Source organism: Myripristis murdjan, chromosome 14, assembly GCF_902150065.1.
Source record: "Myripristis murdjan chromosome 14, fMyrMur1.1, whole genome shotgun sequence".
Classification (NCBI taxonomy): domain Eukaryota; kingdom Metazoa; phylum Chordata; class Actinopteri; order Holocentriformes; family Holocentridae; genus Myripristis; species Myripristis murdjan.
The window spans coordinates 5,362,798-5,368,797 of NC_043993.1; the positions used below are offsets into that span (position 1 = coordinate 5,362,798).

A 6,000-nucleotide genomic window follows, 5' to 3' on the forward strand; every position below is an offset into this window, starting at 1 on the left:
ATGATGATGATGATGATGAACACAGTGACAGTAACAGTAATGGCTGCTGCTTGAACTTCACTCGCAGTGAACTCTGGGTGTGACGGTCAGAAAGCCTCTGATTGGCTCTCTGGACCCCAGAGGTCTTTTATTGACTGAAGGAGGAACCGATGAACAGCCTGTGATTGTTCTCAGGAATGACGCCTCCATTACAGCTCTGTTTACTTTTCTATATGGTGAGAGCTTAACATTGATCTGAGCAAACCCAGAGCTGCTGCAGTTAATTACGTCAGTTATCCATGTACAGAGGTGAGCGAGCCTGGCGGGACAAAAGGAAGAGGGCTTTTCTGTATTGTGCAAGGGATTTTTCACAGGTGAAGAAAGGGCTGGTGCCAGAGAAATATTGTGTCACACACAGCAAACCGCAGCCACACACACACACACACACACACACACACACACACACACACAGGCCTAGTTGACACTTGGTACACTACAAAGAATCTCCAACTTTAAACTGCTGTATTCTGCTTTGTTTCAACATATTTTCTTAAACAAGATGTTCCTTAAACAAGTGAAACTGCATTGAAAACAAGTTTGATTATCTCACCACACCGGTAGAAGGTTTTTTTTTTTTTTTTTTTTTTTTTTTTTTTTTAAAGAAAAACAACGTTTTAAAACTAAATTTAAGATGATATGGCTTGTTAAGATGACTTTTTTTTTTTTTTTTTTTTTGCTATTAACTATTAACGTCTGTCTCAGGTGTTCCAGTCACAAGTGCACAGCTGAGACAGATCACCGTTCACACCTGGTATTATCCTCTGTCTCAAATTACTTACTTTGATTCCTTTGTACCTTACTCCTGCTCTCCCCCCTTCCCTCTTCTTTCTCACTTCTATGTTCCATGCTCTCACTATCTTTCTAGTATTCCCCATCCATCCTATTCCCATCTTATCACTGGTCCATGCACTAAGTAGCTGGGCCAAAACTCTGTTTTTAGGATTACTCAATGAAGATGCCGCCATGTCACCACAACTTCATTCAGCTTTCGTCTTGGTTTCTTTAGGATTAGATGTAGCTCAGACTGTCTTTTGTATGACTTCTGTAGAGCTGCAGCTATTGAAACAGTCCCACGCAGTACAGGTTGATCAATAGCTCGTGCATCTTATCTTCCTGAGTCATTTGTTGAATTGCCAGCAAGGAAGTCCATCAAAAGTCAAGAGAAGTGCGTGTGTGTGTGTGTGTGTGTGTGTGTGTGTGTGTGCATTGTCAGTGTGTCTTAGAACATTAGTTAGAGTTAAATAAAAACTGTAGTGTCTGAATCCCATCCATATCTCATATGGACTTTTAAACTATGATTGAGGTAAAGTTAAAATATTATATTGGTATACTTTGTGAATCATTGATGTTGCACACATTACATTAGTCATTTCTTTGGGTGATGCACAACTTCAAAAATAAATGTGAAGCAAAAGTGATTTTTTTGGCCATTGTATACACTGAAAACAAAACAAAACAAAACAAAACAAAACAAAACATTAGGCTTCTACTATGCATCGCTTACAGCGCATAATCTTATTTTCCAGTGAGTGTGAAAAGCCAGTGTAGCCAATAACCTTTTTTTACATATTCTTGTCACAAGAATTTGTCAACCCATTTTAATTTTTTTTTATTTCGCACATCCCATCTCTGACTGCATGCCACAATATTTTCAAATGCGTCACAGCCAAGTTATTGTATACGCTGATGACACCTCCCTTCCTGTGACAGCAGGCTGGCATGACAGTCCAATGCAGATATGACAAATTTCTGATTGCTGCTGCCAACATTTTATTGATGGTGTATTACCTATAAACTGTCTGGCTCTGTTTTTTTTTTTTTATAGCTTTGACCCCACTATCTTTGTGTACACTTTAAACTGTAGAAATACTTTTCTGGAACATTACACAACATTGAGAGACTTGATAGTTAAAACAAATGATCTGGGATGATAGTCAGGGAAATGTGTTTTTTCTTCTTCCTGAAATTATGGCAATAATCTTATTCAGTCAGCACATAACGGGGGGAAAACATACCAACACACTGCATAATATAGAGAAAAATAAACTGAAACACAGTCAGCACCGAAATCTGTGTTGTCTTCTAAATATGACTAAATACATCCAAATGTTGTGTGTGTTATGTGTCACTTTGACATTACAAAATACTTTGTTAGAAATGAGAAAGTCATCAAAAGCACCAAAGCAGCAGGAAGGAAACAAATATTGAAATCCCAGTTGTTGTTTTTTTTTTTTTTGGATTGTTGTCAATAGTGACATTCAATACAAACACAGCCCCATATGTATATATCTTTTCTGTTGAATGTCTTATCAGAGACAGTTTATGACCCTGCCTTAACTATCACAGTCTGTGATAAGTCTGTGTTTCTCTGCAACACACTTGAGTCAGTCAAACTCCCTCGCTGTGAGGACAAAACCATCTCTATTTCTGAAAAAATCACTTTCATAAACTTTCAAAAATATTCACTCAAGTTGGATGAAGGTGAGATAAAATGACATAAGATGGTGACTTTTTTGCAGAGCATGATAAGTTTTGAGAAACATTTGAAAAAAAAAAAATCAACTTATACAGGATATAAATCCCAACTCAGAAAACTAGAAAAGAGGCTGACTCTGATTTCAGAAGGTACAGTCACAGAGGAAATTCATGTGGGCCGCCCACTGAGTATTTGCATCAAGGACTTTACATCACTCATAAAAATGAGTCCTGTTGCCAAATGCTGAGAGCAGGAAGAGTGAAATATGTAGCTGAATGCCAGCCAAGCTGTTAAGAAAGAAAAGCTGTTTCGCAACCCTCAGTTCCAGATATCCTGCAGGATATGAGACCATATTTGGGTTTCAGGAAGTCCTGGAATTCCTTCAAGTGAGATGTAGAGTGAGCTGATGACATCATCATGAGGGTGTCGGGTTGGAGGACATTGAATGCTGTACTATTCCTTTCCCTGCACTGCTGAGTAAGATGAGACAACCCAGTATGTTTCACTGGTATATGATGGCTGTAAATCAGCAACAATGCCATGCTGCACAGTGATTGTGGATTGGAGGAGTTATTTTATGTATCGTATCACTGTATTTACATATAAACAAACTGATCATATCCGATTTATCTGATTTTATTTACATTCAGTGTTCAAATCAAGTGTCATTTCTTGATCCTAGTGGGCTGATCTGCCTCACTCTGTTGTGTTTCAACATATTTATAATTGTTCCTAGACAAAATTCCTGAAACATGTGAAACTGCATTTGAAACAAGTAGGATTAATTCATCCCATGAGCAGGTTTATTTCACTTTTTTTTATATACATGTGGCAGGGAAGAGAGGAGGGGAAGAAGGCAGTGGGTTGAGGCTGATCTTGAGCTCCTCTAGTAAAATCAGGAGTAGATCAACTTAATTATTTAATTCATACGTTTAGCAAGTGAGAGAACAGAGTACAGCGTCGACTAATACTGATTGTGATTTAAAGGTTCATTCTCCCCACTTTTACCCAATCATATTATTCATATCAAATCATATATAATATTATACAATGGTTAACTCCAGTGGAGCAATTTGAGTGGACAAGAGGCATTTCATGACTACTGATATACAGTGCAACAGCACTCTGGCATTTCACTGTTCTGTATCACTCCAATTTACTAGTTAATTGCATTATCAGTTGGGATTTATGCTGTAACAAACTTTGTACTGCCATTGTGCAAAGATGGACACATTTCTAAAAATAACAGGACTTAAATTGTGAAAGGTGGTCAAAAGGCAGTATGTGGAGGAAAGAAGCCTGGATACCAGCGGCCACTTTCTTTGTTTTTTGCCCCCACTGTTGACTGTTGTGGCTATGACTATGGTTAAAATTAGGGGCAGGAGGTGCTGCTTTACAGGCAGTTTTCGGCAAGAAAGTAGCATGAGCAGATACCAGCATTCGGGCCGTCTTGGCTAAATGTTCATGTTCAGTTTAGATGAAACTTGATTTCTGACAAATCATAATCTATCATGCCATAACTGTCAGCAACAGAATAAAATGCTGGGAGCAAAGGGAAAATGTTTTTTTCAGTTCTATTCTATTCTATTCTATTCTATTCTATTCTATTCTATTCTATTCTATTCTATTCTAACAACAGATTGCTCAGTGTTATTTTAACCCCTAAGGCAAGAAAGCTCTCACCATATCATGTTTCCCTTCCACCCCTCCAGAGAGGGAGAGAAAGAGAGAGAGAGTGACCAAGAGAAAGAGAGGTGGGCTGAGCTGTTATTAACTTCATTGTTGTTGTGTGAAGTGGAAAACCTCCCTGCACAGCGGAAAGGATCCCACCCTGTGAAACGCTGCCCTTTTATCTCCTGGTACTTCTTGCTGAGCTTCGTCCCCAAGAGCCAAAGTGATGCTTTCAAATTGCTTCCTTGGTCTGACCAGCAGCCAAAGAAAAAAAAAAAAAAAAAAAAAAAAAAAGAGCCAACGTATTGATTGAGTAAGAGACAATCTTTTTAGTAATCTTAATGAGGCTAGAATCACTCAATATTATTTAATTAATTCTTGATTATTTTTTAACTTGTCATGAGAATTAATCCCCAAACAATAACCTTCCTCACTTCCTCCTCTCTCTCCTCACAGATAAAAGGTTATTATGAAGCCTAATTCTTGTACTCTAATTATGTAAGCTTACTTGAGCAAAAGTAAGCATATATACTGAAAGTGGCAGCGGTAGAAATGAATGCACAGGCTTTTAAAACAGCAGGAAAAAAAGTAGAGAGTTACTCAAAAAAAAAAAAAAAATCTCAGGAAAGTAATGAGAGAAATTGTAAGTTTCGGTTGTCGAGCTTATCTGAGCAGAGAGTTGTGGTCTGTCAGGAATAGAGCTGAGCTCACACTTCATTCAGTAAAGAGAACAATAAAGTGATAAAGCAGGCAAAAACGTCTGGGAATTCACTGTGTGTCAAAACTGGACTCACATTCCCGCGGCAGATGAGAGATGAGTGGTCTAGCTGTTATGGATGCAAACGGGACTATTTGTTTCAGCAGCATCTGAAAGACTAATAAAATAGTTTCAAAATTCATATTTTGTGTCAAATAATTGCTTTATTACATAAGCAGCTGTGTAATAAGTGGTATAATCTGGGTTATTCTTGCAAAATAAATCCCCAGGGTGATCAGAACCGTGAGGCAAATGGCTGTACATTATCACTTCTTCAGTTCTGTTCAAGTCAGAGTGCAACTGCTCCTGCACAAGGATAATGATTTTTTCATATCCTTTAGGTTTAATGGTGAGTTGAAACTGTCAGTAGAACTCTGATTTATCTCTGCTGAGCCAACAACTGACAAGCTAGTTGATAGCTGGCAGTTTCTGTGATTATTTGCCATCAGCAACCAAGCAACCTGCTTTTTTCCCCCACCGATGTCATAGAAATTGTACAAAATAGGGATGATTGCAGGTTGGTCACTGCCACCCACGTGTTAACGGTCTCATAGTTGAAGATCTGGGAAGGATCTATGGATTGAGCTGTGTCTCTCTCTCCCATGTAATCTCTGAGCCTCTGCTGCCTGTTTCGGGGGAAACTTGGAGGAATGGTGGATTTTCACATAGGGTTTGGGCATTTTGAAAATAAACCACCACCACCAGGCCAACAGAGCCCTGAGCTCACACTCGGTGTCTCAGACACTGTTGGCCCAAACATGATGAACCTCTGGAGGATGATGTGTTTTGACATTGATACCCAGTAAGAACAGCATGAAACTCATTGGCCCATCACCAGGCCAAAAAGTACTCAAGCTTCAAGTGGCAATGTCTCAAACACCAAACATCACACACACACACACACACACACAAACAAAAAAAACAAAAAACAAAAAACAGTTGCACGACTTGCACTAATTGTGGGGAACTTGACTGTTTTTGCTTAATAGAGTACAGGACTGGATCATTTGTAGGGGACAATGTGTTTGACTTGTTCTGAATATTAAAAATCTGGATC

At 38.7% G+C, this 6,000-nt stretch overlaps 1 protein-coding gene across 1 annotated transcript in view; it reads right to left on the reverse strand.

The window, feature by feature from the left end:
* Window positions 1–3,126, reverse strand: part of klf5l (Kruppel like factor 5 like) — a 67,925-nt gene extending 64,799 nt beyond the window's left edge. Inside the window, exons 1-2 of the mRNA XM_030068211.1 lie at window positions 3,116–3,126; window positions 1,090–1,095 (exon numbers count right to left, since the gene is read on the reverse strand). The gene's annotated coding sequence lies outside the window, so the exon portion shown is untranslated. The remainder of the gene's footprint in view (window positions 1–1,089; window positions 1,096–3,115) is intronic.
* Window positions 3,127–6,000: the final 2,874 nt, after the last annotated feature.